This window comes from Taudactylus pleione, unplaced genomic scaffold (genome assembly GCF_031769625.1).
Source record: "Taudactylus pleione unplaced genomic scaffold, aTauple2 ptg000026l, whole genome shotgun sequence".
Taxonomy (NCBI): Eukaryota; Metazoa; Chordata; class Amphibia; order Anura; family Myobatrachidae; genus Taudactylus; species Taudactylus pleione.
The window spans coordinates 17,892,555-17,916,725 of NW_028284428.1; the positions used below are offsets into that span (position 1 = coordinate 17,892,555).

A 24,171-nucleotide genomic window follows, 5' to 3' on the forward strand; every position below is an offset into this window, starting at 1 on the left:
AGGTAAAAGGTCTGGAGTTGATTCTAGGTGTGACATTTGCATTTGGAAACAGTTGCTGTCGACTCTCAATATGAGATCCAAAGAGCTGTCACTATGAGTGAAGCAAGCCATCATTAGGCTGAAAAATCAAAACAAACCCATCAGAGAGATAGCAAAAACATTAGGTGTGGCCAAATCAACTGTTTGGAACATTCTTAAAAAGAAAGAATGCACCGGAGAGCTCAGCAACACCAAAAGACCAGGAAGACCACGGAAAACAACTGTGGTGGATGACAGAATAATTATTTCCCTGGTGAAGAAAAACCCCTTCACAACAGTTGGCCAAATCAAGAACACTCTCCAGGAGATAGGTGTATATGTGTCAAAGTCAACAATCAAGAGAAGACTTCACAAGAGTGAATATAGAGGGTTCACCACAAGATGTAAACCACTGGTGAGCCACAAAAACAGGAAGACCAGATTAGAGTTTTCCAAACAACATCTAAAAAAGCCATTACAGTTTTGGAACAAATCCTATGGACAGATGAGACAAAGATCAACTTGTACCAGAGCGATGGGAAGAGAAGAGTATGGAGAAGGAAAGGAACTGCTCATGATCCAAAACATACCACCTCATCAGTGAAGCATGGTGATGGTAGTGTCATGGCGTGGGCATGTATGGCTGCCAATGGAACTGGTTCCCTTGTATTTATTGATAATGTGACTGCTGACAAAAGCAGCAGAATGAATTCTGAAGTGTTTCGGGCAATATTATATGCTCATATTCAGTCAAATGCTTCAGAACCCATTGGATGGTGCTTCACAGTGCAGATGGACAATGACCAGAAGCATACTGCAAAAGCAACCAAAGAGTTTTTTAAGGCTAAAAAGTGGAATGTTATGCAATGGCCAAGTCAATCCCCTGACCTGTATCCGATTGAGCATGCATTTCACGTGATGAAGACAAAACTGAAGGGAAAATGCCCCAAGAACAAGCAGGAACTGAAGACATTGCAGTAGAAGCCTGGCAGAGCATCACCAGGGATGAAACCCAGCGTATGGTGATGTCTATGCGTTCCAGACTTCAGGCTGTAATTGCCAGCAAAGGATTTGCAACAAAGTATTAAAAAGTGAAAGTTAGATTTGGGATTGTTTAGTTTGTCCCATTACTTTTGGCCCCTTAAAAAGTGGGAGGCACATATAGAAACCGTTGTAATTCCTACATCGTTCACCTGATTTGGATGTAATTACCCTCAAATTAAATCTGAAAGTCTGCAGTTAAAGCACATCTTGTTTGTTTCATTTCAAAGCCATTGTGGTGGTGAATAGAGGCCAAAATATGAAAATTCTGTCAATGTCCCAATATTTATGCACCTGACTGTATATGTTATCAGTGTATACCAGAAAATCTTATCTAGAGCATTATTTAGGAGCACATACATTTTATTTTTGTGGAGTTTTGGGTGATTACCAGCTATATTTTCCATATTAATCTTCCCCTATACACTGACATCACAAACTGTTATTAGACTTTAGGCAAAAAGGTGATACACAGAATGGGAACAGGCAATTTAAAACATTGAATTGTTGTGTAACATACATGTCTGGAAGAATATGGCCACATCATTGTATGACCCTGTTCCATCCTGCATGGGTGATATTATGGAAGAGACCCTCACCACCCAGTCCTTCCCTGTGGTGATGGTACGTGGTGCATCAGAGGACAGATAGAGACTCCAGGTTACTGTAACTTCCTCAAAAGGCCACATATGTAAATTGAAATCATACAGTTTTGCACAACTTCTTAAAAGGGAGATTTATCAAACCTTGGAGAGAGATAAAGTAGATAAGTTGTCCATAGCATCCAATCAGCTACTAACTGTCATTTTATAAACTGTGCTAAATAAATGACGGTTAGTAGCTGACTTCATCTCTCCAATACATTACCCCCTATGTGCATGCACCTGATTTTTCGCCTCTCATGTAGATAAGTGTGTACCCACATTGTGATGTTTGTAGCTTCCCCAGGAAAAGCACCTACTTTTGTCACAGGGGAAGCTTAAACTTTTAACTCAAATGCACATAGTTTAAAAATATAAGATCTCTTTAAAGTCCATCGTACTAGCACTTTAGTGTTACCCATTTATTTTAACGTTTATATTTTTATATGAAAATAGTTTAGCTTTATTTATGTATTGATCATTAGAGTGAGGAAATGCTGGCACTTATTATGTGTTTCTGTGTTTTATTACACTTGTTGAAATGTACTTCTAAATTTGCTTACAAAATAAAGAGTGTCTAGAAGTAAAGAGGTGCCCCACTGAAAGCATAGACTGACGTTTCCATCATCTCTGATACATGTAAACTTTAAGTCCTTTTCCCTGGACAAAAAGTGCAGTGCTGTCACTCCTTAAATGTGATTTAAATACCAGTCATTAAAACGTACTTAAATTGTATAAACCTGCATAAGATATCTCAGTATTACATGTGGCTGTATAGCCTACACTCAGCACGGAATGACCTGATCCTCTCAACTTCTCATATCACAAGATGAACTTTGGCAGATGCCATTTTCACACAAAAATAATGTGCTTAAAATCAGCTTATTTCAGCAAAAACCAGAACATAAGCACTGCAGGAGGTGCGTGTTTTGCATATTTGCAAATTGCCTTTTCCGTCTCCAAATGTCACTAGTGTTTAATCAATATAAACTTTAGGAATTTAACAACCAATAAAAGGACTGCTGTATAGTTACCTGCTACCATTTAACTTTCACATTTAGAGTACAGTACATATTGTATACACTTACAAAAGATACAGGAATGTGTTTTATACTGCATTATTCTAAACTAATATGTGTCATGTCTATAGAAAGAAAGTATATCTGCTTTCTTTAGTTTCATTTCCTCAAATGATGAAATTGTGATATCACATCTGTGAGCCATGCTTATTAATTATTATGATTACTATTTATATATTACTAGCAGAAGGACGACTTTTATGAGTGACATATCTCTATGATGCTGTTGTCTAAGCAGGGCACATCATATACCAAATTACAGGTTTGGTCAGTAGATTAGCAGAAAAATATTAGCATTGTAATTGGTTGCTTTGTTTCAGAGTTATATGGCAAAATGTCTGCCCGTCATTTACAATGAATCACCATTGTGCTCTGGAAAATGTGACAGTTGGTGAACTCTTTTTGTGCACCTGCTGGATGACCTGGAACATGTGACCTGCTGGGAGGTCTGGAAACTGAAACTGAACTCTCCCTGTGCAACTGCTGGGTGACCTGCTGGATGGTTAGGAAACCGAGATAGTTATTTGTAGCCACATATATAAACACATCATATGGAGACCTCAAGCACTAACTGCTGTGTTATTTTATTGTTCACTTCACCTTGCATTGTTTACACTAAATGTGCCTAGAGGCCAGACTTGAAGACGCTGACGTGGTGGAACCATTAAAGGTCACCCAGAGCATGCAGCACAAAGATATTAAACAACGTATAACAAGATCCACTGATATACCGCTTACATTGGACATAACATATTCACCACAATACTACCCTTTGGGTCTATGGACATGCAATGTGTTCCCTACACTTCTTGGTAGAGAAGATTAACAGTCATTTCCAGACTGCTGTCACAAAGGTCTCGTTTCCCAATGTGGTTGTTCAACCATATTTAGCTTAACTCTTTATAGGAAATACATTCAAATTATGGACTTATTATCTCCATAATATATTCAATAACTAATATCCTCCATAACTAAGGTAGTATATATGCACACATTGCCTCTATGAAAGGGAACCAAAATATGATTTAGTTCCCGTACCTAATGAGCTAGAGAGTACTGGCCCAATTCAGTGCTGCTGCATAGCACTGGGACCTTGCTTATACCCAAACTGGTAAGTTCCATTCAAGGAATAATTCTCAAAATATTTGCTTTTTTTATGAACATTTGTAGTAGTGCCTCTATTGCTAAATAAAAAATAGTGCTCATGTTAATAAATAAAATAAGTAAATAAAGAATAGTGTCCTCAGTAGTATTAAAATAAATAATAGTGCCACTACTAGCATACACTCAGAAGCAGTTTTCTTGACTTACGGCTGTGATGGAGTGGTTCCGGCAGTGAGTAATGCCCCTAACCCTTACCACTAACCTGCTCTCAGTGCCTAACGATAAGCCTCGCCTCCTTTAGACTAACCTAGCAACCTCCCTAATGCCTAAACCTACCCAACTCTGCAGCCTAGCACTAACCCTCACTCTAGTGCATAATCCTAACCCTCCCATCTCACAGCCAAACCCTAACCCTCAGCTCCTTGAAGAAAGTTGACACTTCACATGTCAACATTGTCAACATGTTGACATTCTGCAGATGTTGACATGTTCTATGTTGACATTTCAACAATTTTGACATCATTGTCGTCATTATGGGGTCTCATTATGATTTTTTTAAATTTTGAATGTCAACATGGTGACTGCATCCCCTATGGATGTACATGCTTAATGTCACTAAGGCTTTGATCCTGGACCACTACACATCAACATTTCCCAAGAATTTTAAATTGTCTAGTGCTATATGTATACATTAGATAATGAAGAAGAACAACAATGTACCTTAAACAGTTGCAAATCCTCAGCCAGAATAGTTACCTGGATTCCTTGGGTGAAATACAGGAACACCAACTAATTACACTTACAGGACTCCCTGGTTTTCTGAGATGATACCTCAACCTCATTTAATGTTAGCACATATACAGCTAAAGAGTGGAATTTGCACCTGGGTAAAACTATGTTCTGATGCAAGGGGTGTGAATTGAACTGTTTTCTGCATGCATGGGAAATACAATATTCGCATACTCCTAGTTTTCTAACATTATTTTTGAATGAAAACATTATAGCCAAGTTCACTTTAATATGGCATGATAAAGATTACAATACACCAAGGTCCACTTAGACAGGTCCATGGCTGATGTGATTATCTGCCCAGCAAGTGTCCCTTGAAAGTTTTTTAAAATGTTGGCATATGTATGCATTTGGGGGATTTTTTTATTGTCATGTTTGTGACGGCATACAGTACATGTCTGTAAGTTCAACTAAGTATGAATTATATATTATTATTATTATTATAATTATTTTAAAAAATATATAATTATATAAGCTAATTATATAAGCTAACTGTTATTTTCTTTATTTTTACAGGCTGCTTAATTATAATAATAATAAAAATATTACTGCATTAGAAACATATTTGATGTTTTAATCTAGCCAGTGTATTTTAATGTGTATATCACTTTAAATCACAAACTATAGTTACTAGTAAATATAATGTTTTTTTTAAAGTGGTACATAAGGGACTATAATTTGCCTTTAACATTACTTGTTTGACTTTCATGATGTTTGTATGTGATTTGGATATCCAATTAAACTAATTAAAAAGCATAACTCATTCAAAATTAAATAAATAATAATAAGCTGTTTTAACGAACACATTGCTGATACACCTCTAATTTGTTCTCCATAATACCTAACAGAAGGCACCGCTTTCTGTATATACAGTTTTCCCCCCAGTGCTTTTCCATCTTCAATTAATACAATTCATAAATATTGATCATTCCTGAACAGAATTTATGTCACAAGCTCAGTGCATCTGGGAACAGTTTCCCTTCAAGTTCAATATTAATCACATTAAAGCTGCAAGTACCACTTACTCAGCAACTTTGAATTATATAGCAAAATACTGTAAGTAAAATTGCTTTGGGCAATCTGAAATGTGGCTACTGTCATGATTCACTAAAATGCAATTCCATTGATCCCAGTCATCTGACACTGTATGAGGAAAGCTGTGAATGAGGAATATGAGGGGACAAATCAAGATCATGTTTTGTTCTGCATTATTTTTAATGATCATGAATTCTACAATATCATTAAATAGAAGATGTTGTTGTTATTATTATTATTATTATTATTATTATTATTATTATAAATCTATGTATTATAGTTTGAATTAAACTCAAAAGTTCACAAGGAGGTCATTTACCAAGCCACCCACATTTCGACAGACTCATAAATACAATTCTAAAGGGCTGATACAGCATTTATGACCCATGTGTTCAGATACATTATACAGAATTATATTATTATTATCGTTGATTTGCAAGGCACCTGAATTCTTTAGTGCTGAACATTAAAGAAAACTAGACGTGTGGTGGGAAATTAGGATGTATGTCACAAACGTGGGGACATATCCAATTAGGTGTGAGTTTACCAAAACAAAATCACACCTGCAGGGTTTTTCAAGATTTTTGCCATTCAATTGGGTCCAGGTTTTTTTGTTTTTGAGTGCTCAAGGCTTTTTGGGAGCACCTCAAAAGCAGGTCTAATTTTTCTTAAATCCTTATTTTTAAAGAAAACTTGTTGGGACTTGCTTCTGGCCCCCTGCGCACCCCACCCCCCTTTATGACTAATTAAGTAAATGGATGTTTTAAATTAGCTTAATTAATCCAATAATTACTCACCTTCAGGCAGCGCTGTCCTCATCCTCCACTTCTTTGGCATGCTGACATTTTCTCTACGACGTCTGCCAAGTGTGTGAGTGATTTCTGTGTGGGTAAGACCCCTGTCACCTCCTGTCAGTGCATGTGTGTGACTCCCCTGTCACGTGTGTAACTCCATGACCCCGACCAGTGTGTGTTTAGTTTGTATGACCTCAGTGTGCTGTGCCATCACTTACCTTGTGCAGTCTGGAGAGTGTGGAGCAGCAGCAGCCAGGCACAGTAGTGATCAGAGCAGCTGGAACATGTGTGTTATTTTTTCTTCTCCCCTCACGACCAATGTTTTTAAATTGGATACTGTGGGTATCGGGAGCACGCATATTCGCAGTAATGCAAAATTTATTGTAAGGTCTACGTAATTTTTTGTGGGTAAAACCTTGCAGCCAATTGGATATGCCCCATACTGTACATACATATATGTATTTTTCTAGATTTCACTCCTCTCAATGGTCTTTCTTTTTGAGAACTGTTCCATGCAGTCCGGGAAAGTCAGAGATATGCCCATCCTCATGCTGATCTGCTTAGCCAATACATTTCCAGGGAGTTGGATGGTAGACCAGATAGCTATGGCACACTACCATTTTTCTGAGCTGCTAAATTGTAAGAATTTGTCTAAATTTATAAAATGACTAAATGTATGATTTTCAGTATGAATCCCCCAATAGTGGTATGTTGGAAGTTTTAAGGCTCAGTTACTTTGTAATTTTTTTTATTACAAGTTACAGTGATATCAGTAAAAGTAATATCTGCCTCATGAGTATGTGACTGATAAACCTTATGGTGAGAGTCTGGCTAAACCTTATAGAGGATATGGTAAAGGAGGAATATTAAGAAACAAAAGAATGATGAGCTGTCTGTTATCTTGAATTTTGGGCCTGATTGGGCCTGATTTCAATGTGGAGGGTATTGTACAGCTGCAGGGAAGCGACTGTGAAATACCATCCAAATAAAATGCAAATGCAGAGGAGATGTCTGTAGGACATAGACACCTCTTGCATGCATCTGCAAACCGATTGCAGCATCCATAGAATCTGCTTCCTATCACCATAGCAACCATCAGTCATGATGATCACTACCCTCGGCCAGTCTGCGTAAGCCAAAGCTTACTCAGCTTGCCCGTTGAAATGCTCTGCCAGATTTAGGAAGTCTGCATCCAATGATGCAGACCCTGAGCTTCGCACACCTACAAAATGAGGGTGACACCCCCCTATTTTGTACAACGGTCCTGGGCTGCACTCCCGCTCTGCCCCCCAAATGGAGCAGCATGTCAATCATGCTCCAGCTAAGGGGGGTTTGTGAGCGATCATGCAGGACTCATTGTGCACATGCACAGAATGGGTCCAGCGCATGCGCAGACCCACAACAATCTGATATGTGCGTAAGTCATCAGGTTTACATATATATCTAAATCAGGCCCATGTGTAGGCCTATGTGCAAGTTTAGTGCACGGACCATTTCTTCTACTGTATATTCATGAACAATGAGGACAGAAAGACAGATCGGCAAAGTGTGTTGCTTTCCTGATCCTCTTCCCTAAAGTCATACTATCAATGCAGCGCAGACCTACTGCGGGTATTCTCGGCTTTAAAGCCTTAGTAGGATATGAATCCCAACTGTCCCCAAAGATCCTTTAACTCAGGACTACAGGACAATCACTTCAAATTTAGACTGTATGCAACAATCAAAACACAGAGCACTTTTTACTGCTCTTTTGCCTATTGCTGGTATAAATTAGAGATGTGCGTGGACCCCCAATGTTTGCTTTGGCAAAACTAACCTCAAATGCTTTGGTTTTGCCAAAACCACCCTCAAGTGTTTTGGTTCAATTTCAGCTTTGGAGTTCTTTAGAAATGTATAAAAACAGCTAAAATCATAAATACAAAGAATAGTCAAAGCGACCTGTGCCAAGGACTGCAGCTCAGTCCCCGCTCAGGAGCACCACTCCTCCAAGCACACAAATAGAATATGACCAGTCCAGAAGGCACTGTCCCAAGATGGAATATGCATGTCTTCTCCTATTCCTGACGTTGAAAGTACAGTACTCCCAGAAGGAAAGAAAGTTGTAACATATAGTTATACTCCAATATATATATATATACTTTACTGTAGGGCATATAGCCTCTTGTTGGCACACCTAATCAGAGTGAGATGCATTCATATAAAGTTATCTTTTTAAACTTCATTTAGTAATATTGTAGACTGGTTATAAATTAAAAGCTTGTTCCCTTTGGGAATTAACACACCTGGGTACAGGTATAGATGTTCCTCAAAAAGGTTTCTTTATATATCCAGGCACACGGTATCATCACTCCACACAGGTAAGTGAACACCATCAACATCATTGAAGCAGAGCAATTTCCATAAAATGTATTGCAAAAATGCAAAATATAAAAAAAAAAAAAAAACAGATCATGGTCCCTTGGTTGGGCCCTCGGCCTCAGCAGTACATGGATTCACACCAAATAAATCCTCATCATCTGGAATGAGATGGACTAGGTCAATGCAAAAGATGACAGCAATATACAGGTGGGTCCACAACAGCAGAGAGTCCCCCTTAACCACCAACGCATTTCTGGTTGTCTCAGTCCTCCATCAGGGTGTATTGGGACCTTCCAAATACCAAAATATATACCCCCTCTCTAACCCTGATGTCAATTAGGGTGGGGGTTGTTAGTTGGCTATCACTAAGATATGGAAATCATATCCACCTCTTATATCTAATTAAACATAATAATAATATCATATTAAACATAGCTCCTTTATTACAAAATTATGCTAAAATCATGTTTTTGTTCCTATAGTATTATTAACATCAATAACATATATTTCCAGTAATTTCCAGTCAATTTTGACCACCTCACAGCTGAAATAACATAGGAGGGACTTAAATGCAATCTAAAATCCGCAAGATCTGGTTTTTAGAACCAAGTTCCAAACTTGGCGAGAAAACCAGAGGGACTCATTTGTACTCAAAACCGCAAAGTGATCCGAGCTGTATCTGGTTCGACTCGATCTGGCTTTCAGCAAAACCAAGCAGCTCATTCTCTAGTAAAATGAACATAAAAATACATATGATTTCTTCATAATGCACTGCTTCTTTAAATTTAATTGTTAATCATCTCTTCTGTGCAATGTCCTACTTAAATTGTTTTGCCACTCTATTATTCTTTTCCAGCAACTTATCATGACTTCTTTAAAGTGATCTATCAAGACAGTGAATAAAAATCAGCTTGCATTTCTCAGAGCAAAGAGCAACAGATAATTTGTGTTCTCTACTACACTGCTGCTGCCAAACTTTAAAAGAAACTGTTCCCAGATGGTACAAGGGCATTTATATAAAACTAAGGTGAAACGAAGAATGATTATTTGCAGCAACCTTAATTCTGTCTAGAAAGCAGTAACCTGTATGTGATTATTAAATGATTCCATTTTTTGTTGCATTTAAAATAATGAAAGCTCTGTGCATCGCATATCCCCTGTGATCTTTCATACAAGCTATCTACCTGCAGGGCTAAATTGAAGCACTGGTATAATAAACACCATTCACAGCCTAGCAGTTTTTTCCACAGTTACATGCTGTATACTTTTTTAAGGCAATGCTGAAAATGTGTTTTTCAAATACAGTAGAATATATTTTACTTTAAACATTTTAATCATGTAAACTAAGCGAAAACACAACAACATACAGTATATATATATATATATATATATATATATATATAGTATATACTATATATATATATACATACATGTTTTTCAGTTTGCATTGTTTATTATGCTGTATAACAGATTATGAAAAGCAGTGTCTCATTTATTTGACTCCTCTCTTCATAGACAGTAATTGCCAGGGCCGTAGCTAGGGTAGTTCGGTCAGAGCCATTGCACAGGGCACCACAGGTCATTGGTGCTGTTTGGGCCTGTAAAATTTCTGTTTATTATCATTCCTGCTTGTGGCTTTCTCTTATTTCATCCCCAGCATCTCCTGGCCTCCCCTATCTCTTCCCTGACCCTTCCCCATGAAGTCATGGCCCTTTTTTGGGTGCATTATGTCTCTTTGAAAAATAAGGGGGGCGCCAATGCTCTTTCTGGCACAGGACACCAAAAAGTCTAGTTACGGCTCTGGTAATAGCTACAGTTAAGGGGAAATATGTATTGTTAGTCTGTGGCTGTGGTGAGCATTAGACTGTGATTAGTATAGGCATGGTATGGCAGGCATTGGGTTGTGTGGCAGTTAGGCGTTGAATGGCCAGATAGATTATATCAGGCAATTATCTATATTGGGTATGGTGCTATTGTGCTGAGCACAGGAATATAATAGGCATCACTGCTCCTATACTGGCCATATATAGTAAACATAAGAAGGACCACAAGTGATGTTAATAGGACACTAGCAGATATCAGAATGTTATGCAGAAAACTGGATCAGACATATTGGGAATGAGGCTGATGGGCATGATGCTATTAATGTATATAAGACATAAGGGAGTATGTGGCAAATATAAGAATGGTGGGTAATATACAAAGCACAGAATTGTTGTAGGCATGAGGCACAGGCAGCAGTGCATGGAGGACATCTGACTGGTGGGTAGTATATTATATGGTGGAATAGATCATGAAGCTGAATACCGGACTGTGCGTGTGATCAGTGGGGAATGGTGGTTGATAAGAGGCTCATATTGTGAGCACATAGCTTTATGTGGTAGACATGACAGACACTGTTATACAGGTTATGAGACTGCATATGGTGGGCATTGTTCTGCCATGCACAATATTTAGGATTTACCATTCTGAACATGTTAAGTACTTTGTTTTGCTGCTCAGTGTGTAGTTCTGTACATGCAATGTGCTGTGTACTAATTATATCCATCATTGCTGCATGAGGATGCTATTTATTTTTACCAATACTGTAAACCACCTATCCTCTACCATCTACAGTACTGTAGATCCTAAACAATGAACTGACAATGGACTGAAAAGTTGGATGACACTGTACAGTATATAGAGGTACATTATAAATGATTCATTTAAAGGGCTTATGTTTCAAGCCATTTTTTACATTAAATTATGCAGAAACTGCAGTTTCTACATAATTTTATGTATCTAAATTATGTACTAATAGCACAATGCATGAGATTTCACAAAAATCTCCTGCAAAATGCTAATTAGCACATCAGATCGCAGTCCCCATTATTATCAATGGGGACTAAGATATGACCCCTATGTACTGAATTCCCAAAAGTTAAGCTTTTCAGAGTTTAGCACTGTTAGTTTACAACATCTTCAGATGGTGTAAACTACTGTTTGTCTATGGGGTCTCCTGGGCAGCAGAGAGATCTTTCGATCTCTCTCTCACAGCCCCTGGCCGGCCCCGGAAACTGACACTGTGCACATGTGCAATGTCAGCTTCCCCCGGGGAAGTCTTTCGCTTCACTGAAAGATTTCTCCGAAATGCCGAGGATATAACTCGCGGGGACAGCGGTTACCGCAACTGCTGTCCCTGCGAGTTCCCGGCAATACATAGCCGATATATTTTCATTAAAACTTAAATATTCCCGGTGAGGTGGACCGTTAATAATTACGGCAGTACCGCGATTATTAATACATAGGCCCCTAATTGATGCAGAGCAATGGAGAAAATGGATAATTCTCATTTAGTACTTTACTGTGTATTCATATATAATTATATATTGATTTCCTAGCATCAGTGCTAACTTAATCCCTATTGTGTCAGAGGTTTTCCTAAACAAAAAATACCTTGACTTTATGACTTATTCAGGTATCTCCAGCCTTATGGTGGTGGGTGCACAATAGTTACATTATTATTTTTTTATTTTCTGTTTCTGTTACCTAAAAATACCTCTGTGACTGCCAGTGGATATTTTTCAAATACTTCTACTGTTGCTATTTCTGTTATACTAAAGTAAAAATGAAGGTCACAGTTAAACTGTCCCATGTGTACTAGCTCTTAAAAAGTTGCAGTTTTCTATTTTATTCCCATTTATTAATAGCATGCAATAAACCTATTATCATGTTGATTAGTTGATTAAGTGAGTTAATCACTGAGTTGTACTAGTGCTGCATTTATATCTTGTGATAGTGTAGGTAATATAGAATATGATGAAATTATTACAGTCATTAATATGGATTTATTTTCTATAGTACGTACAACTTAATACTTCATAGTCAAAGGCAGCATACATTACTGTTTTTATATATATACGTTTTTGAATATCGAAATATGACATGCCCTATACTCAGAGGGTGTTTGTTCATCAAAGTCTAGTCTAGTTGCAGCATGTTGACAAATGCTATTTAATTCATTTTTAATTGAAAGTTAAGTGTACACAAATGGTGAATTCATTTACATAGAATTAAAATAAAATAAATAATCTTGTGTTAACTATCCATTGAACAGGCACTTTGTTTAATTACTGACTTGGTGAAATCTACTTTCTCTAAATATATTTTGCAATGTATGCCTTAGGGAAAAATGCATTACTATTTTCTTGTATGCAAGCTGTTTTCTTTTCAATTGATGCTCAGTAATTGTTGTCATATTTATTTGCCCCTATCCTTTTATTTGCCCCTATCCTTTTATTTGCCCCTATCCTTTTATTTGCCCATATCCTTTGAAGTTATTAATTTGAAACAATAGATCTGTACAATAGTTTACATATTTTACCCCCTTTTTGTTTACATTTCCCAATCTTTTTATTGAACAGAAGTTTTCACCATAATAGATTTTTGCTTTCAACAAAGACAAACTAGTTCCATCCACTTTGTGAGTGTTTCTCATCACCTACATTACAACTGTTCAGACTGTAGATATTAAAACAGTTTCAAATAACAATTTATTGTGTTAACATTTACTGTATAAATTAATTTGAAGGTTGCACGGGTCTGTATTTAAAGATAAATTGTTATTTTTATTCCTCTTTTAATCATAAGATTCTCGCTAGCTCATGTGGAGAATCTAACCCTTATGAAATGTGTAATAAATATACAAGTATATGTTTTACTATTGTGAAAGCATCTATGCAGACATCATGTAAATTTCCCTTGCATTCTTTTAGGGGTATATTAACTAAATTGATCAATTTTTAAATCAATGAAAATCAATCAACATTGATGTTGTGTTTCTGGGGATAAAGCACACATTTACTAACAGACAATTTTTGATTGAAGTATATGTGTGATTTAGCCCCAGAAAAACAACATTGATGATGATCGAGTTTCATTTACTTTAATTGTCCTTTAGTAAATATACCCCTTAGTGTGTTTGTTTCTCTGGAATCCCACTGTTACAGTACCTAAAGTATATCTACGTCTGACCCATCCTAGCAGTATGTAGTAGCTTATTTGACTAGACATGGTCAGCTGCTATGTTTAACAAATAACTGTGGGATGCAGTCACCATGTTGATTTTCAAAATGTTGACAATCATGTAATGTCAACCCCATAATATTTACAGTTATGATTTCAACATTCTTGAAATGTCAACATGAAACATGTTGACATATGTTGACATCGGGAATGTCAACACATGAAATGCCAACATTCTGCAGAATATCAACATTAGTGTTAGGCTATGGTTATGCTATGGGGGAGGGTTAGGGTATAACTGTGGCAGGAGGGCTATGGCTAGGCTGTGGGGGGAGGCTTAGGCTGCAGGATTAGGGATAGGGAAAGGGGTTAGGGTAACCACAGCTGGAACCACTGGTTCAGGTGACTCTGCTGGAACTGTCCATCAGCTCACCAGAAGATACAGGATGAACTGCAATGCAGGTAAGTCAGCACCGCACCATCGGAACACACTTTTTGTAGACATTCTTATCATGTTGATATTACATCAGCATCAACATGATGAATGTTGAAATGGTCAATGTCGTCATACAAAACATGTTACATTTCAACATTAGGACCATGTTAACATCCTCTGAATGATGAATGTTGATGGAACATACCAAACCTCTTAGCTGTAAGTTTTAATCCAAATATTTTCTATGCAATTTGTTAGCACATCTGTCCCAAGATCACAATGAGGACAAATCCACTGAAGAACTAACTAGAGGATTGGCTGGCTAAATAACAGGGGTTGTTTTTGCTCAAGTAGCTTTAAGCTAGGTTCACTGTATATGTCCATGGCATATTAGATGGCTTACCACAGTCATTGTCCAGAGCATGTATACAAGGTTATGTATTCATTATGTTAACCTTCAGAATGTAGACACCAGAACTTCAATATGCTCTGAATGTCTACATGCAGAATGACATTCACAATGTCAACATGGACAGAGTGCCGACATTGTCATAATATCGACATTGTGAATGTTGACAGGCACAATGTTAACAGTCCATTTTAATGTTTGAGTTAGGTTGCAGTTAAAGTTAGGCAGTGGGAAGGGTTAGGCTATGGTTAGGGTATGATTAGGTCTAAAATCACCTAAAAATGCTATTTCGACATGCCAACTGTTAACATTCACAGTGTTGACACTATATCAAAGTCAACATTATGACACTGTGGATGTGGAGATTTAACATGTTGACATAACATCCATGTCAATATTTTGAATGCTGAGATTCTGAACATGTCAACATTCTGGTGTAGCAACAGTTCGCTCTTAGCCAATCAGCTCTTCCCCATTTACTTATATGACAGTGTTCCTGAGTGACCTATCAGTTTGTGTGTGCACTGTACACAGTGTGTACAGTGTGTGTCCATGGGGTTTGGTCATATTGTAAAATTTTACAAAAACCATTGGTTGCTTGCATTGAATGAAGAGGGGCTCATCCAAAGATTTGGTAAGTATGTACTTGGATTGCAATAGATGGTGTCAGTGTTTTGTCATTATTTTAATATTTTCTTTACAAACAGGTGATAGGTGATAGTGGACCCTTGATGTCCAGGCATGCTGGCAATTGTTGTTCCACAAGTGCTGGCATGCTGGGGCAGGCTGTCTGGGACTTGTACCAAACAATATTATGATCTATTTAATTACTATTAACCCTACATCAACCACCACCAGGGATGCAGGGAATTCCAGGGCTGGTTGTTCCTTGGTAGGGAGTACCAGCCCTAGGCTGACCAGTTTGGAGCTGGTTAATTTTATGGCATGAGGGGACCCCTTGATGTGCATCTTCCTGCTATGACATTATTCCTCTAGTTGGTTCAGCCTGCTGCTGGTTATTGCAAAATAGGGGGAGCATCATGCTTTTTTTCCCCCTACTTTTCAATATCAGCCCAGGCTGAGAGTTCCGAGGCTGGTTACTGATTTGGGGAGGCACACATTTTTTTAGCCTTTTTTTCACATTTTTACATAATGAAGCCTGCCCAGATCATAGTGATCTGTGCAGTGCTTCACCTCTGCAGTGGGTTTGCTGTTGAATCTGCTGCGATATAGAGGGTAGCAACATCAGATTTCAAAAGACAGTCAAAACCTATGCATAGCAAATGCTGTTTTTTTAGGCTGCAATTCGCCGTCGATCCCCGACGTTGACTGACGCTTTTGAAATAGACTCAAAAATGACAGTTAGTAAATTTACTCCCCATCTATTTAACAAGTAAACACTTTTGTATTAAAAAATAATAGTTTCTTCTAATTTGCTCACTAGAATAATACAGCTTTTAAATTGATTACCTCCTGTTTTTTAGCTGTATTTACTTGGTAGACTAAACTAGATATATTGATAACAAACTTTGTTGATTGTGAACTCTGGATGTTGCATGTACCATGTTGTGACATTCTGTAAAATGCAAGGTCCTTGAGCAACAGAAAATACAATGCAATTTATTAAAACATGATTGTTGCCATCAAATGAAATGTAGGTAAAGGATTGCTATAACAGTGGGATGATTCTTTTGCTAAATACTTTTTATTATATCACAAAAGTCAAATTCAGGGCCTGATTCAGCAAGGATCAGTATTCTGCTAATATGCACGCAACGCAGTTGCTAATACCAGCTGTGATATGCAAATAATTGCATTCACATTGTGATCACAGCCTAACATAAGGATGCCCACTGCCCCTTACTCCCGGAATCGGTATGAATGACCGCCGGACCTATGGCCGGCGGTTCATATACCAACAGCGGAACACAGGCAGAGGGATTCCCGACAGGTAAGTAAACTAACCTATCCCTAATTTTCTCTCCCCCTAACCCTCTCTTAGGGGTGCCTAACCTAACCTCCCTCTCTAGTGCCTAACCCTAACCCCCTCCCATAAGTGCCTAAACCTAACCCCCCCTTCCCGCAGCCTAAACCTAACCCTTCCAGGGGGATGCCTAACCCTAACCTCCCCCCGGGGGTGCCTAACTCTAAGCCCCCCTTCCCCTAGCCTATCTGTAACCCTCCTGGGGGGTGCCTAACCCTAAGTGCCCCCCCAGGAGCCCCTAACCTAACCCTCCCCCCCGTGGCTATCCACGTCCGGTGCCCAGCTTACGTTCATTCGGTATGCTGGGCGTCGGGCTCCCGGTGTAAGGATAATGACAGGCGTAGAGATTTCGATGCCTGTCATTAGACCTCTGCCGGGATTGCACAGTCAGGAAGCCGACAGTTGGCATTTAGACTGTTGGCTTCCTGCCTGCATCCCTTACTCAAATCCATATACTTTAGCAATATAGCAAAATAATCGGTAACATCAGACCCATATACACAGTTAAGGCAGGTCAGACCACACTCAGGAACTGCTAACTTCAGTGCACGCTATCAGGTCTCAGACTGCATATGGTATGGTAATTTTTCCACGCCCCTGTAATGGCGTTGAAATGCACTGGCATGCCTGCATTCACCCGACCACCCCCCCCCGTTACCACCGACAAACAGCACTTCCTGTCAATCACTCTGCGATGAGTCTGTGTCAGCTCTGCAATTGCAGTTCCAATCGCAGTGGCTGGTTAACGCATGCGCACTGCGATGCATAGGCATACGCAGTGCGAGACAATCATCCAATTGCATGCGTATAAGCAACTGCAATCCTTACTGAGTCAGGCCCTTAGTCCTGTGAAATGCATATACAGTATTTAATATAACATTCAATTTTCTGGAAACATTTAGACTATTCACATTGATTGGTTTACAATCAACATGCATCAGTTTAAGCCAGAAGAAGTAGTTGGCTGAGTAATTGCAAACTGTGATCCCTTATAAGTAACAGAACAGTTTTAATCAATTTTAGAGCCTTCTATGGAGCTTTGGCGGCCTCATGGGTCTTATCATTTGTTCTACTTGTGTTATGTTGCTGAGAAAGTTTTTTTTAATAACAATAATCTCATAATGTAATCCTGTGGGAAACTTATTTATGTTATTGCATGTTTATTAAATTATCCAGTTTAGCTGCATAGCACATATTTCACATAATGTCTGTGGTTATAACAGGACCTGCAAAATGAAATATAACATTTTAGAGACATAATTAACATGTCCCTATAGATATTGCAGACCTCTCATGAGCTGACAGTGGAAATGAAACACTTCAAATTAATTGCCATTTTAAATTACAGTATTGTGAATTGGTGCTTCATATTATTCTATTCTCCTTATATAATTACCTCTTGTTAAACATAATAAGAATTTATATCTGCCATGCTTCCCATTGTTAGCAATTGTTGATTATTTAGCAAAGTGGAAACATTAGGAACTAAGAATTGTGCAATGTACTAGAACATAGTACAATATATTACATTTTTCATTTGAATGTAAAGGGAAATTACAAAAAAATGTTTTATTCTCAATAAATGTAATTATTACCTGGAAGCACCATGCAAGTGTCCTGCAAGTACCATTGTGAGGTAAGAAAGTGTTTTTCTGTGCTCACTTGTAGAACAATACACATTGGATGTACCAAGCAAAATGTGAAGTGAATACAGCCATGGTCAAAAGTTTTGAGAAAGTATTGGTCTTCACAAAGTCTGCTTCTTCAGTTTTTATGATGGCAATTTGCATATACTCCACAATGTCATGAAGAGTGATCAGATGAATTGCAATTAATTGCAAAGTCTTTATTTGCCATGACAATGAACTTAGGGCCTGATTCAGAGCCGGACGCAATTAGCGCTCGCTCGTCCTGAAAATAGGGGTGGCTATTCAAATGAACCGTTCGCTGTTTGCGGTCTGTTCACGCCTCTAGGTCTGAACGAGTGTACAAAACTTGCGGTCGTTTTTTGGGAAACTACGCCCCCTGGCCGCTCGCATCCTACATCATGTCCGCTAGTTATTAGATTAATCGAGTACATCGAACAGGGTATGAACTGCTCGCTATTCTTGTGGTCGGTTTTTGCTACCACAACTTTGACGCTGCTGTTTTAATTATGCACACCCATAAAATACCTGTTTTGACCTTTAAGCACGCCTGCGTTCTGATTTCCACTCCCCGTTTTCAAGCACCTTCCCCTGTTACCACCCACATACGCCTCATTCTGTCACTCAAATTGTCAGGCATTCGCTATTTTGCGAGCACATGAATTTTGACCGCACTGACTGGTTCGCACATGCGTATAACGATCCGTACGCATGCGCAGTTGGCCAAACATCGCTCGGAGCGAACGAGCTGCTGCTTACGAGTGGCTCTGAATCAGGCCCTTAATCCCAAAAACAACACTTCCACTGCATTTCAGCCCTGCCACAAAAGGACCAGCTGACATCATGTCAGTGTTCTCTTGTTAACACAGAGGAGAGTGTTGACGGGACAAGGCTGAAAATCACTCTGTCATGCTGATTGAGTTAGAATAACAGACTGGAAGCTTTAAAAGGAGGATGGAGCTTGAAATCGTTGTTCTTCCTCTGTTAACCATGGTTACCTGCAAGGAAACACGAGCAGTTATCATTGCTTTCCACAAAAAGGGCTTCACAGGCAAGGCTATTGCTGTTAATAAGATTGCACCTAAATCACCCATTTATCTGATCATCAAGAACTTCAAGGAGCGAGGTTCAATAGGTTTGAAGAAGGCTTCAGCACCAAAGAACATTCAGCAAGCTCCAGGACCATTTCCTAAAGTTGATTCACTTGAGGGATCCGGGCACCACAAGTGCAGAGCTTGCTCAGGAATGGCAGCAGGCAGAGGTGTGAGTGCATCTTCACGGACAGTGAGGCAAAGACTTTTGGAGGATGGTCTGGTGTCAAGAAGGACAGCAAAGAAACCACTTCTCTCCAGGGAAAACATCAGGGACAGACTGATATTCTGCAAAAGGTACTGGGATTAGACTGCTGAGGACTGGGGTAAAGTTATTTTCTCTGATGAATCCACTTTCAGATTGTTTGGAGTATCTGGAAAAATGCTTGTCCGGAGAAGGAAAGGTGAACGATACCATCAGTACTGTGGCATGCCAACAGTGAAGCATTCTGAGACCATTCATGTGTGGGGTTGCTTCTGAGCCAAGGGAGTGGGCTCACTCACAATTTTGCCTAAGAACACAGACATAAATAAAGAATGGTACCAAAACATCCTCCAAGAGCAACTTTTCCCAACCATCCAAGAACAGTTTGGTGATGAACAATGCCTTTTCCAGCATGATGGAGCACCTTGCCATAAGGCAAAAGTGATAATTAAGTGGCTCGGGGAACAAAACATCGATATTTTGGGTCAATGGCCAAGAAACTCCCCAGACCTTAATCCCATTGAGAATTTGTGGTCAATCCTCAAGAGGCAGTGGACAAACAAAAACCCACAAATTCTGTCAAACTCCAAGTATTGATTAGGCAAGAATGGGTGGCCATCAGTCAGTATGTGGCCCAGAAGTTGATTGACAGCATACCAGGGCGAATTGCAAAAGAAGGGTCAACACTGCAAATATTGATTCTTTGCATAAACTTAATGTAATTGTCAATAAAGGTCTTTGACACTTATGAAATGCTTGTAATTTTACTTCAGTATACCATAGTAACATGTGACAAAAAGGTCTAAATACTGTACACTGAAGCAGCAAACTTTGTGAAAACCAATACTTCTTGCCATGTCTGTACATTTTGCACAGGATGACAGGCTCACACTAGTAGATGAAGTGTTACGTATTAGCAAATCCCACAAAGACTAGATTTTTTATTTCAGATCAAGATGTTTAAACATGGATGTACTGTGTAATACTGCTCCTTATTTTGTGAGGGACCATATGTATTTTTTACCATGCAAAATTATCTGTAACTTGATTAAAATAGTTTTCCATTATCTTCCGTGTAAAAAGACACACAGAAACATCCTTTAGGAGACTGCTGTAAACCAGTATAAGAACTAATTCTATTGGTACATAAAATGCAGATGTCTCAGCTCTAAACAACAAAAATCTCTATATTGGGTCATATGGACAAGTGATTTAAACTGAGAGCCAATTTGTCAAGAGATACCCCAAAGTCCTCCATAAAGGCACCAGAAGGACCAGCACTCCGTCAGCTACTAATCTTATATTTGCCTCACATACAATGATACGCAGATTTTATATATCCAAATATATCCTGATACCACATAATGATACATTCAGTTTTTGTGTGCATACTGTACTTCAGGGGCTTATGCTAAAGAGGATCACTCTGATATTGCTGCAGAAAGATCATATCGACCAAGGCCATAACTAGGGGTGGAGTAGTGGTGCTGCCACCCAGCATGCAGGACCTGGTGGACATCGCCATGCTGACTTGTGGCACCCTGCAGCCTACAGAGCCATCACAGAGCTGCCTGTATCATCTTTAGGATGCTTGGGCACTCAGCTTCTTCCTGTTCTTTGTGGGGCCGCCTCATCATCATGACATCATAATGTCATGTGTTCAGGCCATCACAGGATGGATTATTGCCTTGCTATGGCTCTGATATTGACCCTGGCTTGCTATTAAAGACAGTATAAATGAAGGCCAGATCTTTAATTCTATTTCTCCCTAAGGTCATCATTAAATTATCAGCAAGTATATAGCATGGTTACCATAAGTATAGAAAGATATACACACAAACCAGGACCTGCTTAGTCAAATCCAAGTTAATTGACCAGTATGTGTGCCCAGAAGTAGATTTGCATATACATATAAGATCAACACAGATTACGCCTTGGTTCATCTTTAGCAATAGCCGCACAGTAGTCACACCGTATGTGAGATTAACAACTTGTTTATTATAAAATGATATGTTAATTAAATATTAGTATAGCAATTGTAAAGGGATTTAACAATACCTTCATGTCTTCAATATATTGAACTATGTTACATATTTACATAGTAAGTGAGATTGAAAAGAGACACAGGTCCATTTAGTTCAACATTTCATAGATTGGCCCAAAGAATTACTTACAGTAAGTCTTACATTGAGTTTTCTTTCAATAATTTTTCGTGATGTTGCATACTGTATACCTGTATTCAGATTTATGATATATACAGTAAATGCTCATGGATGGAAAAGTATTTAAAATTTTGTGAGAAGATAAAAAAAAGATTTAATATGTCAATAATAAGCCAGTTTTGCATGAAATGGGTTAAAGAACAATAATACAGAAGTAGAGCAAACATTAAATACTGTTTGATTGAAATCAACGTTTTACATCCCAAATATTATAACCCTGTTGTTTACCTCCAGCAGTATATCTCAGTTGAAATTGCTTGTTAATTAAGATTAATTGATTGATTCATTTATTAATCCCATCTATTATCAATTGATACAATTTATGCAATGTTCATGCATTTGGATGCCTCATGTTACACTGTGTGTTTACAGTTATATATTTTCTACCTAAAAACATGCAACGTTAAAAATGATCACTGCTTAAGAAACAAAATAATTGATTTTTTGTTACTTATATCACAGCAAACAATTAGCCACACTATACATGTTCTTCTATACTGTAGATCCAAGTACCACTTTGCTATCAGTCTTTTGGGTCTATTTATGAAGATCCTGTGATGTTAGAAAACCAAATTGCAATACCAGTAAGAGGATTTCAGTGGTACATGTACCACCATCATCCTCCTTTAATAGTCTTCCCAATGCAGAAGCTTTTACTGTAAATAGCCTCTATGACAATGGCTCCAGCTATTGCTTCCCTCTAGTATGCAGGGAGAGTAAACATCTGGTTTTACCTGAGAACAAGGCTGCATGTGACTGGGACACAGCAGTATGGGGGCAAACATAAAGACTGAGAGATAATGAAAGAAGCAGGGTATCCCTGATATTGAGACATTGAGATTTCAGTCAAAGGGACATGTAAAACTTCTAGCTCCAGATTTACTAAGCTCTGAAAAGTGATAAATTGGAGAGTAATAAACCACCAGCCAATCAGCTACTAACTGTCATTTTTCAAACACAGCCTGTAACATGACAGTTGGGAGCTGAGTGGCTGGCAGTTTATCACTCTCCACTTTATCACTTTTCAAAGCTTAGTACATCTCCTCCCAAGTGTCAAATGCTTCCTAAATAAAATATGACCCTCCCAGCATTTCTAATAACATAAACCATCTTGGCAACTGATTAATGTGCAATATGGGGTCCCCTGGGGATACATTTTCCAGCACCCTGTATGGTCACAATAGGGCTGATGCCTCCATAAATAGGTAGGAAAATAAAAACAGCATCTGCACCAACTTGTATTGGGGTTTTTCTAGGCCTACAGGGTCTGTTGAGGCCCCCCAGGGAAACAAGCATTGTCACTACTAGGGTCAGATATATGGATCATCAACAGCTAAATGCCCTGTTGACAGGAAACAAGCTATGGTATGGGACAGAAACAAAGCATAAACATGAAGATGACAGCGTGAGTAAAGATAGCTAGTACTACCAATATCAATAAACATCATTACATCAATGTTATGGCTTACTGGTGCTTGTAAATCTACAAGCGCAAGCATGTCCTGGCAGCCATGAATGTGTTAGCACTAGAAGTTCTACTATGGTCCACAAGCCCAAGCAGTTTATGACTGCCATGTCTTACTGAAAATGCAGCGCTACATACAGAATTGGTAATTTTTTACACTTCACATTTAATTACCCAAAGAGCTTCAGTGCTATCACTAGGTTGTTTACTTCCTGTGTGGTCTCTTTACCTTTTTTTTTCATTTTTAGACAGGCTGAGGGTTCTGTCACATTCTGACATCACAACTCCTTGCTGTGGGTTTCCTTGTTTTATTTATATATTATACTGTATACTTATTCTAACAACAGTCATCATCAGTTTGACACATGGACTCCTATATAAGATGATAATACTACTTTGCAATACAGAACTTTTTCAATTGTTTTGTCTAACAGAAAAAGCTAACAAGAATGAGCTTCTCCTGAAAAATTCCATCAAAGCTCTTTAAGCACAACTCATACCCTCTGGCTTAAAAATTGTGTCTGCCAGATAAACAGTATCTTCAATCACTGGAATAAACAGCAAACACTGGTAAAAATGTCAAATGGTACTGTCAAACCAACTGAACAAGTCACATATTAACCTACTCTTAAAGGGGAGCATCTCTGAGTGGTGGGGATTTTTCTTACTCTTACTGCTCCTCAGTATAATTAATGACTATCTAGAATCAAATCTATTTTTTTATGGTGCTTTGATGTAGAAATATTTAACACTTTGCTTTCATGAATCGTCAAGGAGACAAAAATGTTCCCTATTAAAACTATTAAAACTCAAGGTTTCAATTTATAACCTGTGACATTGTCTCTGTAAA

General features: G+C 38.4%; 1 protein-coding gene across 1 annotated transcript in view; it reads left to right on the plus strand.

The window, feature by feature from the left end:
• IL1RAPL1 (interleukin 1 receptor accessory protein like 1) overlaps positions 1–24,171 on the plus strand; it is a 1,550,795-nt gene that overhangs the window by 1,341,875 nt on the left and 184,749 nt on the right. The gene's annotated exons all lie outside the window — the stretch shown is intronic.